This window comes from Aedes aegypti, chromosome 3 (genome assembly GCF_002204515.2).
Source record: "Aedes aegypti strain LVP_AGWG chromosome 3, AaegL5.0 Primary Assembly, whole genome shotgun sequence".
NCBI lineage: Eukaryota > Metazoa > Arthropoda > Insecta > Diptera > Culicidae > Aedes > Aedes aegypti.
The window spans coordinates 269956059-269970128 of NC_035109.1; the positions used below are offsets into that span (position 1 = coordinate 269956059).

At 40.3% G+C, this 14070-nt stretch overlaps 1 protein-coding gene across 3 annotated transcripts in view; it reads right to left on the minus strand.

Moving 5' to 3' along the window:
- Nucleotides 1-13407, minus strand: part of LOC5577237 — a 153505-nt gene extending 140098 nt beyond the window's left edge. The window contains exon 1 of one of the 3 annotated variants that reach the window (XM_021855078.1): nucleotides 13319-13407. The gene's annotated coding sequence lies outside the window, so the exon portion shown is untranslated. Of the gene's footprint in view, nucleotides 1-12580; nucleotides 12606-13318 lie in introns of those variants that run through there. The other 2 variants (XM_021855080.1, XM_021855079.1) reach the window with 2 other exon arrangements.
- Nucleotides 13408-14070: the final 663 nt, after the last annotated feature.

Genomic DNA, 14070 nt, shown 5'->3' on the forward strand with positions numbered 1-14070 from the left:
CCAGAATGGCATTTCCCCGAACTACCCGTTTCCCCGAAAAGTAGAGCAGTTTAAATAGGTGCTATAACAGATTTCAGTGGCAGGATGGTTAATTAGAAAGAACGATAGGCAATCAAAAGAAGAAATTTGATCATTCTGTTGCCACATGTTGATCACATGTTGCCAAAAATGCTGAAGACGGCAAAACTCGTAAGAACCGCCAATCAAATAAAGAACGAAAAAAAATCAAGCCAATCAAATAAAGGAGGAAAAAAATAAGAATCAGATGACAAGTACCATGCCCACACAGTTACGGATCACCCACAGTGACGGATCACTTTAGCGTTCAATATCGTACAACTCGCTCAAAACATAAACGTTGACGTAAAACATATTTTTCCCATGTTATACTATTTGTAATGTTAAGCACAACATTCAACCGCTTAATAACAGTGTATTTGACAAATGTTTAGTTGATACCACACAGCTGTCATTATATGGTCGTTTTCTGTAAGAAGTGCCGTCAGCATTCATAAGCTCCCACAGGTGATAAAATTCAAATGTTATACCATAAAACATGCTCGTTCGCTTCGATTTAGTATGTATTCATTTTTGGAAAACATTTTTCTTGATTGTTGATTCTAAATACCGAATATTCGCACTTCTAACTAGTGATCCATAATATGGACCAGGAAATGATTGTTTACCACGGTTATGGATCACTTCCAAATAATGTAGATTTCTGCCATTTTAAGCATTGGATTCGACATATTTAGACAATAGCACTAAGGATAATACTAATAAAACATCAAGGTTTGTAAATTTCATTTTTTAGCAGACAAAAATGGGTGGAAAACTTGGTGTGGAGCGAAAACAGTACATGTCTCAGTTACTACAATGCAGTATCACAAAAAATGGCATTTTACCATTGTTTCCAGCTCTAAAACTGCTATTTTTTGCAGTAAAATGTGACACATTGTTAACTTTCACCAAATCATGCAATACAGATGCATTGAGTTGAAATCTCTTGATTTAGTGCACTGATCCGTAATATGTCACAATTTGATCCGTAATATGAAAATTGATCCATAATATGGTTTTCAGAAACCAATGCAATTTTTAATTTTTATGTAATCCTATGTAAATATTACACTCAAAACAGTTTACTAACCGAATTTCCAATTTGAAACGATTCAATTCGTGCTTTTAAATTACAATTTTACGTTTTCTATGTCGTTTTATTGAATTTTATAGGTTGGACTCCACACTATTTGATCCATAACTGTGGGGTCATGGTATGTTCACTGTCCTGAAATGTATAAAATTTTGACAAATTCCCAAGGCCTATATTCAATGGAGTCCTTGGAGAACTTAGGACATCCGCACAAATTATTACAATACACCGTTTACTCACATGAATGGTTAGGGGCCTGTGGAGTGATTGAAAACTATCCTCTAATCTCTTATTACGGTCGTAGATCCCAAGGCCTATATTCAATGGAGTCCTTGGAGGACCTAGGACATCGGGACAAATTATAAAAATACTCATTTTACTACTATGAATAGATAAGGGCCTGTGCCATATCAAAAAAAAAAAAAACATCAAAGGATCGCTAAATATGACAGTATATTGCAGGTATATATTCCAGGATGTTTTTAGATGAACTAGAAAACCTGTTGTACTCACTTAATTACCAATACTTGGATCTGACAATACAAACGCTTCTTAAAAATATAACAATCTTCTAGGGTTCAGTATTGTGAGACATTCTTCTACATAGAAATGATAAATTGATCTCCGTTAACTCATGTAGAATCATATGCCCAAACTCCAAAGAGTTCTTGGAAGACCTTAACTGCACACATTCTAGCCTGATTTAGAACCCAATGTATTAATAATATGTTAATGGTGCTAAAAGAGCATATTTTTTCTAAATAATATATATTAATTTCATACAAATAGACTCAAAACGGCAAAACCTCGTTTTACGAACTGAGCTCCCTCGTTTTACGCACTGATTCAATTTACGCACCAACTCAATTTACGCACCAACTCAATTTACGCACCCCCGATCTAGTTCGTAAATTGAGGTTATAGTGTATGAGTGCCAAAAACTTTTCGAGGCTACTCGGGGAAACGGGATATTCGGAGAACTGGCGGTCGAAAAACTGGCGTTTGGGGAAACGACATTCGGGGAAAAGTAGCACAACCCTTTCGTATTGTAATAGTTCACTCAAAACAAATGATTTTATGTAAAGGTCTATAGCGAACTAGCTTAACATGTATATAAATCTCACATGCAATAATTGGCCTCGACCTTGAGTTTGCCGAAACTAGGACATTGATAGTAGACTGATAATCCGAACAAAAGCCTATTACATGCTGTTCAAGTGCTTAATGCACTCCTTACATAGTAGCAGATATTTTCGTCTGAAATCGGGGCAGTGTTTATCAAGTGAGTAAAACTGATGTGGCAATAGCTTAGGAGAATGTCCATGACCACCAGCTCTACCGTTTAGAAGCTCTACAGGGGGACCCAAAGCTGCTAGCAAGCGTGGCGCTATCCATACTAAGGTATGGAGGACCAATCTGGTCAAAAGCGCTTAGAACGAACAGAAATTTAAAGCGGTTGGAAAGCACGTACAGGATAATGTGCTTAAGAGTAGCAAGTGCATACCGGACGGTATCTAAAGAGGCCGTGTGCATCATAGCCGGGATGACGCCCATCGGGCTCATCATCAAGGAAGATGTTCAATGCTTCAACCAAAGGGGTACCAGAGGAGTCCGCGACACGTGTAAAGAGGAAACGCTCAGAAGCTGGCAGCAGGAATGGGATAACTCCACTAAGGGTAGATGGACCCATCGACTAATACCAAATGTGTCAGATTGGTATGGTAGAAGCCATGGGGAAGTGAACTTCCACCTGACGCAGTTTCTGTCAGGACATGGTTGCTATAGACAGTACCTGCATAGGTTCGGGCACTCAGAATCTCCTGCGTGCCCCAATTGTGCTGGTGTAGAGGAAACAGCGGAGCATGTCGTGTTCGATTGCCCCCGGTTCATTGTTGTGAGAGGTCGCATGCTCACTACATGCGGAGAGGACACGTCCCCCGACAATATTATAGAGAGAATGTGTGCGGATGCCGAGTGCTGGAATGCAGTAACTACGGCTGTCACTCAAATTATGTTAGAATTGCAGCGTCTATGGCGCGCCGACCAAGAGTTGGCTGCAGAGGATTAGCCCTGCCGAGGCTGGTCCCTTGTAACATTGTTTAAGTCGGCTAGGAGAAGCAGTTTGCCTAGGCTACTTCTGCTACACGTGTTGTGCTATATGCACTGGTCCCTTCCCGAAGAAATACCGTAAGGTGGTTCCGGGGAGATGAGGGTCTGAGTCCAAGGGTCATGTCGATGCACTGTTCACCACTTGAGCAATTCTAAATGAATTGCTCATGCACAGTGCATAGGCTGGTTTTAGCGGGTCGTCGTTGGTGCGTCATCCCCGCATTCCCTGAGTTATCTTCTCAGGGGATCTGTTTGCAGATTTCCCCCTTGTAAAAAACAAAAAAAAAAAACAGGGGGACCCATAAGAGATGATTAACCAAAACAAACAACTAGCAAAATGTGAAGGAGAGGCTTCTGGATCTATCAGTAACCGGCTAAGGTTCTCGCCAAGGAAAAAGGCGACCAACATCGACTTAAGTGAGAAAGTGGGCAAAAGCCTAGACAATGTGACGATGGTAGGCACTGGCCGCTTCAGTGCAACATGTGAGGTGATTGATGGCCCGGGAATAATCGAGGCCATGGATCGCAATAGAGAGTACCTTCCGAAAATGCAGGTAGCTGCTGAGCAGCTCGATGTCATCATCGAGTATGTTAAGAGCAAAAGCAATATGAACAAAGATGTGAAAACAAGTCTACTGTAATTGCGACAATCAGTCCTACCTGCAAAGCAGGACTACGAGAAATCCAAGGCACAACTTGGCAAGGTAGAAGGCGAAAGAGACACTATGTCGTTTTAAACTGAAGTGTTTTCCATCACAGGCAACGCGAATATATTAGATGATATTATTCGATACGCAATGTGAAAGAGAGGACCTTTCGAGGATTAATTCGTGGCGAAAAGACGTACGATTGCTAAGGGAAAAGTGACCTACGCGGCCGTCCTCCAGAACGGATAAGCTGGTTTGAGCCAAGCTCCGCTATCAAGAGGACATGGCAACAGTGGAGAGGCCAACAACAAGCCTAAGGCCAAGGAAGCTAAGGAAAAGGTGCCACGGGATAGCCTGAACTAGGCAGTGCATCCATAGGAACCACGAGTGCATGGCAACAATAACCCGTGGATACGAGTTTGAAATAAGAAAAAGCAGAGGAAACTGGAAACGGAGCTCAAGGAGAATGCTAAACCGCAAACGCCGAGGTTTTGAAGGCGATTCGTAGCACGGAGAAGTTATCGCCATTGGGCGCAGATGTGCGGAGCATAAGGCGGACTAGGATTGGTGAAATAATCCTAATCTTAAAGAAGGACACCAAGCAAAAGAGTATAGTCTATAAGCAACTGACACAAGAAATTCTTGGCGACGAGGTTGTTGTAAGATCCCTGGCTGCAGAAGCAACTCTCCAGTGTAAAAATTTGCATTGAGCAATTCTCGCTGAAACCAGGCCGCTATCGGCACCCATCGTTAGAATTCCAATTTTATGTCACTGATCGCTAGTTTTCGATAAAACTTAAGGGTGGTCTTTTCTGTTTTCTCAAATTGGTGGACCCCTCGTACGCCAGCTAGCTGAACAGTTTGCGAAAAAGCCCATTTTTAGATAAATCTTGGGTATTTCTTCACGGGATATGTGTCATATTTCGCTTGGAACACATACCAAACTTAGTGGCATCGTATAGAGAAAGGATTTAGCTTTCATTTCAATTTGAAAAAATGTTGGCGGCCATTTTGAATTTGGCCGCCATCTTGAATTTTGTTAGAAAAATCGATTTTTCACCATTAGCGCACCGCTAGTTTTGAATTCTGAGATCACCATCAGAAAGCTGAGGAAAAATTGCGTAAGATAGGCTACAGAAACTAGGTGAGCAATGGTATTTACCCTATCAAATGAACGATTTTCTAAATCATGTTATACTATTTTGACTATTTTACCGCATACCAGCTAACAACGGGAACTGGGTGGCGGATATGTCTCAACAGCTGGCAGCTATAGAGACGACAGGGCGATAAGCAACCCAAGAAGAAGTCTCTATCTCATATGATGGTTTGGCGATAGCAAAAATCAACGACGTGTTCTTTTGCAGTTGTTACGTGCCCACAAAATGAGCGTTTGAGGAATTTTCCAACATGGTCGACAGGATGATAGCTGAATTAGCTAATCAGCAGTCAGTAGTGATAGCTGGAGACTTCAATGCATGAACAGTGGAATGGGATAGCCGCTGCACCAATCAAAGAGGCCAGCTATTGTTAGAATCCTTGGCCGCATTAAATGTAGAGCTGGCAAATGTGGGTACAGTGCGTACCTTCCGCAGAAATGGTGCAGAATCGATTATTGACGTAACGTTTTGTAGTCCTAGCCATTTAGGTACCATAAACTGGCGAGTTGATGACGGTTATACTCATAGTGATCATCAATCAATTCGCTATAGTATAATACCAGGCGGGCGGAAGGCAGCGCGATTTAACTCGACCCAAGCCCGAGGTTGGAAAACAGCGCGCTTTGACGACGAAGTATTCACTGAAGCCGTGAGGCGCGAGCGGAACACTCTGGACCTTAACGGTGAAGAGTTAGTTGCTGTGATATCACGAGCGTGTGATGCTTCCATGCCGAGAAAAGCCCCCCCCTAGAGAGAACAGGTCGCCGGTGTACTGGTGGTGCGAATCGATGGCAAATCTTCGAGCAATCTGGCTTCGGGCTAGACGAAGAATGCAACGCGCACGCACAGAAGCACAAAGAGAACAACGAGGTGCAGCATTCAGCGAGGCAAAGTTAGTCCCCCTTCCGACGGGTGTTAAAATTGTTGGCTTCGCCGACGACACCACCCTAGTGGTCTATGGCGAATCGATGGAGGAAGTAGAGTTGAAAGCAGCGCACTCTATTCCCATAGTTGAGGAATGGGTGAAGTCTAGAAAACTAGGACAGGCCCGTCACAAGACTGAGTGGTGGTCAACAACCGTAAGTCCGAGTAACGGGCGCTTATCTCGGTAGGTGATTGCACCAGAGTCCAAGCGATCCCTTAGGCATCTTGGGGTAATGATCGATGACAAGCTCAGCTTCGCTAGCCACGTTAAATATGCTAGGTAGATGGACCCATCGGCTAATAAAAAAATGTCAGATTGGTATAAGAGAAACCATGGGGAAGTAGTCTTCCTCCTGACGCAGTTTCTATCAGGACATTGTTGCTAGAGTCAGTACCTGCTGAGGTTCGGGCACTCAAAAGATCTCCTGCGTGCCCCATTTGAACTGGTGTGGAGGAAACAGCGGAGCATGTCGTGTTCGATTACCCCCTTTTCATTGTAGTGAGAAATCGCATGCTTGCTGATTTAGTGGGTCGTCGTTGGTGCGGCATCTCACACTTCCTGAGTTACCTTGTCAGCCGTTTGCAAGCAACATCATCAGAGTTCGGTGACACATTCTAGAGCAGCGTTTGCCTTTTTGGGAGAGAGCGAATAAATACTAAGCAGAGAGGCAATGAAAAATGAGCGAAGGAGATGCAGCACAAAACACGACAGAGCGAAATTCCGTCAAAAAATAGTTTTATAGGCCTCTGCACAAAAATCATTCTATCTCCTTTTCTCCCCCATGGAATTTGTAAACAACAGAGCCCCATTACAACTCCGCGAGGCCTGCTATGTTTGGGCGGGTTGCTCAAGAGTGCTTATGAAGTGTTAGTAAACCTGAGCATGGCAACAGAGCATAGCATAGAATGTTTGCACTCTCACTCGAATCATTTGAGCATCCGTTTTGAAAATTTTGAGTTAAATTTTTACTCCTCAGAAAAATGTAAAAATTGCCTCATTTTTGCATCGCCGAGGAGTTTGTGTCAAGCCTGGGCGTCTGTTTTCAAATATCCCCCTTGTGAAAATAAGAAAAATAAACGCGATATACAAATGATCATATGGTAAAGGAAACTATCGGTTAATAATTGTGGAAGTGGTCATAAGACTACTAAGCTGAGTAATAGGCTCTGTTCCAGTTGAGAAATAATACCAGCGAGAAGAAGAGAAGGAGAAGTGAGAGAATTTTAGAAAGAATCACTGAGAAAATGGCTCAAAAATGCTGAAAAATTAGGCATGAGTTTTAATTTAAGGTAATAATAATTAAAATCAGTTTTGTGACAACAACGCCATTAGCGTTGTACTACTAATATTTCTATTGTCCAGTATCTTTTCGTAATGGAAATCTCCTTGACTTCTCTGGGCATAGAGTATCATCGTACCTGCCACACGATATACGAATGCAAAAATCAATATTGGCATTTTTGCATTCGTATATCGTGTGGCAGGTATGGCACAGAATGCTCTCAGTTAATAACTGTGGAAGTGCACATAAGAACACCAAGCTGAGAAGCAGGCTCTGTCCCAGTGAGGACGTTAATGCCAAGAAGAAGAAGGAGAAGATATCACATAGCAGTGTGTTTTACGATAGGGTGGGATCCAGTGGTAGTGTGTGCCCAATAATAGAGGTAGTGCGCTTTTAAACGTGTTATAGGAAATTTGTTTTATTATGTGTATTTTTCTAACACGGCTCTTGCTAAAACAATAGGAATGTGTATAAAAAATGGATATTAGTAAGGAAATAGTTGAAAACAATTAATAATCTTAACTTTTTTGCTCCTTTGCACCAGCAATAGTGGGGCATTCCTATAATCAGTGGCGCTGGAGGTGGGTAGGACAGGTAGGACATGTACTACGCACAAAAGGACAGTCAATGGATTGTCCTACCCACGATTCAACAAAAAAAACTAGATCAGCAGAAAGCTTGAACCATAAATTAATAATTTATCGCCTGTTCAATAAACTAAAATCGTACATATTCTTATGGAGAATAGAAGACACGATATTGTTTTCATTGTTTTCTTGTGCTTAGTAAAGCGTGACATGGTTTGTGCACCTTTTGAGAATATTTTGGCAAACTAATTGTAAGAATTGTTACAAGAAATTTCTTTGAACGTAACAAAAATAAATGGAGCAATCCTCTCTGGCATTTCTGAATCACTGAAAGGATGGTTTCTTGAAGATATGTACGCTCAATCCTGTATATGTCCTGGTACAAATTGCCGTGTGCATTCCTGGAAGTAATTTTCGAGAAGTTTCTGAAACATCCTTACAAAATTATCAGAAGATTCTCGAAGAATATCTGGAAGAAAGAAATCAATTAAGCTAAGTTCAGTCGTATCGTTTTATAAACAGTATAAGTGTGATGGTGCTAGCGATTTCCAAACGTGCTATCACTCTTGATATAATCTATCAAAGCATTGCTACACAAATTAACATAATTTATGCTGCTCATGCATTTGTTATACGGTCGGTGTTCAGACAGACTGAACCAAATGCTTTTTAATGGTTTGAGGAAAACGTATCCCAGACAATCGAAACATCAACATATTTCCATTATTTGCTGTAATAATGGTACTTATCTATTCGATGATACATATGTATGATAATAACATCAGAAAATTTAGAATTAATGGAGTTCGTCACATATCTTAAGAGCTTCAAAATATCATCTAGTCCGGTCTGTCTGAACACCGACCATATAGAAATAGATGAGGAAATTCTAACAATTCCACTGTAAAGGCAAGTAGTTTGTAAAGGCAAGTAGTTTGGTATATTTTTGTCGGATTTGTTTGATAAATTGGTTGAATAGGGTTTAACTATAAAGGATATTCTTATTTGTTCCTTATTATGCTTGTATAAAATCCTGATGCAAAATTTGACAGGCCCCAGAGACTATAACGGGTGAAACAGCCTCTTCAATAATTTCGTCTCAGATTCCTCGAGGAAAAACTTCAGTAATTATCATAGTGATTTTATATACAATATTTTCAGAAATACTCTAAAAAATTTCCCCGGAATTTGCAGAAAATTTTCTGCAGAATTTAGGTAAAATTCTCCACAATTTGCACCAAGAAATCCATGAGAAGTTCAAAGCTACTACTTCCAGTAATTTCCTCTGGTAATTTTTCAATATATTTTTCCCAAAACTATCGTGGAATTTCCTCCAGATATTTTTTCACTATTCCTTTCAACTGAATTCTCCAGTTGTTACTGTAGGAGATCTTCCAAAGATTCCTACAGAATTTCTTCCGAGGAAATCTACAAAGTTTTTTTTAGAGTGTTTGACTAAAAAAACGAATAGCTAAAGGGTTTTCTAAAGCAACCTTTCAAGAATTTCTCCGCCTGTTAATGTGGATTCCTTCATGTATTCATCCACGTTTCCTCCCAGAAATCCAAAATTCCTTGAGCGGTTAGTCGAACAAATAAATTTATTTTTTCTAGGGATTTCTGCAGCATTTAATCCATGTATTACTCCAAAAGTTTTCCCAAAAAAAATCTTCAAAAGTTGACACCAGTTTTACACCAGTTATTACTACAGATTTTTTTTTCCAATAGTTCCTCCGATCATTCATGCATAAATTTATTCTGACCATTCTTTTTCGAGAAATTCCTTGAGAGAACCCTGCGGAATGCAATTCCGAGATTTGATTGATTTTTTTTTTATGAGAGATTGAAGTATTTTACCTATGAAATCTACTTAAATTTCGTCAAAAGTCCAGGAGTTCTTTCAGAGACTGTCTGGAGACTGTCTGGAGAATGTCTGGAGAAGTAATTGGTTGAATTTTAGGAGATGTTTTGTCCAGGAACCTTGGACTGTCCCAGGGAAATCGATGTATAAATCACGGAATTAAATCTTGGAAAAGTTAGAGACTTTCTTAAAACATCTTAAAGAAGTTTTGAAGGAATTCCGAAGATTTTTGTGTTAAAATTAGGAGAAATTTCTTTTCTGTGGTACTCCTTAAGAAAATCCATTCTTGGATTCTTGAGGTATCTTAAACGAAATTGTTTGAGTATTTCCCTAGGTGGAAATTCCTTGCGAAATAATTACTTCATGAACTCAAGTAGAAATTTCCGGAGGAACATAAAGGCGAACACGAAATTATTGCAACACATTCAACAGGGCATAACTTTTCTACCATTGGGTAAAAATCAACCAAATTTTGCACAGTTTTTCATTGATGTGTATTGTTTACATGCTGTCTAACTCGAAGTCGTGTTTTACGATTCAACGAAAATGGAGGTGAACAAACGCAAGTCGAGAGAATTTTTTTTTTTTCAAACACCTGGAATTTCCTGATCTGTCGCACCGGCAGATGGAAAAAATATTGAACATTCACCATTCAACCGTCTCCATAGTGTTGAAGCGATTTCAGGAGCGGTTGACGTTGGACCACGGCAAAGGAGCTGGAAGAAAACAGGGACCGGAGAACAAAAAGACGGAGGGAAAGGTGAATCGGATGATTAAAGCAAATCCCAACGTATCAAGCCGTGATTTGGCTAAAAAGATCGGCATGTAGCAGAGCTACGTCTAGCATGCAAAGAAGAGAGCTGGACTACATACATAGAAGGTACAGAACTTCCCAAACCGCGATGAGCGGCAACAATCTACGGCTAAAACTCTTTCGTTCTCTACGAGAAAATGCTGACAAAATATGGCTACTGTGTGATGGACGACGAAACGTATATAAAAGCCGATTTTAAGCAAATTCCGGGGTTGGAGTTTTTCACCGGCAAGAGCAAATTCGATGTGGACGACAAATTTAAGAAGAAAAAAATGTCGAAGTTCACCTCCAAATATCTCATTTGGCAGGCCATCTGATCTTGCGGACTAAGGAGTGAGCCTTTCGTGACAAAGGGCAGAGTAAATGGCGAGATCTACAAATCTGAGTGCCTCGAGAAACGCTTTTTGCCGTTCTTGCAGCAGCACGACGAAACTCCGATATTTTGGCCGCCAGATTTGTCATCATGCCACTATTCTAAAAGTGTCATGGAGTGGTATGAGGCTAATTCTGTCCATTTTGTTCTAAAGGACATGAATCCGCCAAACTGTCCGGAGCTGCGTCCGGTGGAGCAGTACTGGGCAATAATGAAGCGGGAACTTCGGAAAAGCAAGAAGACAGTCAAAGACGAGAAGGAAATGTTAAGAAAATGGAAAATAAAAACGCTGAGAAACTGGTACTGGATGACACTGTAAAGACTTTGATGGGCGTCAAACGAAAATGCCTTCAATTTTACACTCAAGGCTCCATCGATTAAGTTTTCTTTTGATTTTTGGAGTAAATATATGTATAAAACTACCCTAAAATTTTGGTTTGATTCTTAACATTATTGGCATGACATTTTCAGTGTCGCAATAATTTCGTGTTCGCCCTTTACCTGTAATAATTTCTGATGAAATTTCTGAAGAGGATCATGAAAAAACACATACACATACTTGTCACGGGAAATTCTCACAAAATGAGTCTTAGATCTTAGATAATTATGTGCTCTAATGGTATGAAGAATTGAGTACTTATCTTCTGGCTCCTATTAGGTTTCGGTTCGTATTTTTGAAACCTGTTCAATCTTATTTCCACCTCCTTTAGATTCCTTTTAAGTCTATTTTTCCAGGCAAGAGGTCTCTAATTTCTTGTTTTTTAAGGTCCTCAGTAGCCACTAGCCATGTGAAGACGAAAACTTTCTTTGTCTTGTAGTAACGACAGGCACCCTTTACGCTTCAGCTCCCTAAAATTTTCAATTTCCAGCCAAGCATTCCAAAGGGTTAAAATTTTTCTTTGCTTCACAATGCACAAAATATTTGTTAACGTTTGTCCTACCCATGGTTCAGAACGTGGACGCGCCTCTGCCTATAATAGTGAGTCTCAATGGGAAAACGATGAAAACCACTATTTTAGGAACATGCTCCAGTAATGGAGGAAATGTATTAGAAGATTCAATGATTTTATCATTCTAAGATTATTATTTACGTGAATATTTTATAAATATATTTTTGTGACATGAGCATTCTAAGGTTTTAAAGAATGTTTAACGTTGAATTTCAAAGCTGATTATGCTCTTTAACACGACCAAAGTCCGCTTCACAAGCCCTGAAGGGACCAAAATAAAATCAACAAAACACCATCCAATCCATCGTATGCACTACTCATCGTCGCCGTTGTTGTCAGAGTTGAGACGAAAACAAAACTACCATGAAAATAGACACTAGAAGAAAAGCATCCCCTCTCTTCATTTTCACTACCTTCCCAGTCAACAAACCCCAAAGCGCCACACGTATCTGAAATGCGAATAACGCACTTGAATCCACCCACGATTCGGTGTCGTCCCTTCACTATCCACTTTTCCGCATAATCCTCTGCTATTCGCAAAGGTTTTTTTTTGGCTATTCCCCCATCCACTATTAGTATTCCACTTTCAACACATTCAGCACATTGTCAGCCTGCTGTAGACAATCTGGTTACTAGGTTTCTCTACACCGTCTAGCAGAAGCCTCACTAGACATTTTTTAAGGTCGTATTTTATGGCACTAATTACGAAAATTGAAACCGACTTTTTGGTGACAAACACGAAAACACTAAACGGAACCGGTCTTCCCATAGACGCTCTAGTCGGTGAAAATTTTCAATGTCATTTGAGAATGGAAAATCTTCTGCCTTTTCTATTCGTTATATCTACACACTCGCACACCAACAACATCGTTCGGCGATAATTTCCCTCTAGTTTTCCCACTGCAAGCTGAAAAACTATCACTCAACACTGCAAAGTGCACTCTCCGCAGAACTTGTGTAGGGATTCCCATGCACTACACAATATGGCGATTCAAATTGAACAACAACTAAAAGTTTCCACTTCCCATGCCTTCCTTACAATCCTTATGATGAAATAAAATTTCTGTGAATTTTTCATCACTTTCAATGAGTTTTCAATGGTGGCCCAGAGACGAAGATAATGTAAATGACGAAACTCAAATAATAGTTTTAACACCGGTAGATCGTATCGGCTATCGTTTTCATGTTGATGCTTATATGAATTATAGAATCTTTTTACTCAAGCAATAATGAAAACAGTTGCTACAAAATCAAATTCATTTTGAGACAATCTAGTTTGTGCACATTCATAAACCCATACATAGTATTTGGGTTACCTTTAAACCACCATCGAAAATTCTAAAAATTTCACAGAACACCACTTTTATCGTAAAAACTGCAAGGAAGATATGGTAGATTGAAGTATCAAACTTTTTAGTCATTCGAACCGCCCTACTTCACACAACCACTCAGTAACCAACCTTTCGGAGTAAAACGGTCGGAAAACACGAACGTTCGCGGTCACGCTTCAAACGCAACTGGTTGGTCTTTCGGTGCGGGACCGTCTCCGCAGTCCGAAGGATGGATGCAGAAGCGCGTGGTTGTGCCGCTGTAAACGAAAAGGGAAGAATACACATTCTCTCAAAAAGCAGATCTCTCGTGGTTCCGAATTGCTTTGCACACAGAGACGGTGCATTGTTTTTATTTTTCGCGAGACTCTGGGGCTTGTTTGGGGGTTTGACGGTTGAATCGCGATGACCAGCTAGCTTCTATGGGGGAATGTTTGGCGATGGAGCACGTGGGAGACGTGATTTTCTCAGAGTGAGCGCGCGAGATTCGCTGTTTTGTGAGAGCGCACGTGTATTGAATGCATCATTTGTCGGCAAAATACAGGAGTCTCGATACCGGCGTAGTAGAACAGATGCAACTCTCTTATCAAACCATGTTCGTCAATACTTAATTAATCAGTTTATTATTATGTTGATATTGAAACTTTATTTTTATAGTACTGGTACTCGCACAAGATAAAACAAGGGTACAAGATTAAATGCTAATACCTGGGATGCATTGTACTCCATGACATGACTCGTTTGGATCAACATATCGGCATCATTCTCATGAGGGGTGAGAAGTAACGGAGTGTGAGTGACTAAAAACTGATTTTGAGATTATGCTCATTCACTTAAGCACCTCATTCAAAATTGTGTAGTTATTTAAGAAAAAACATTAAATG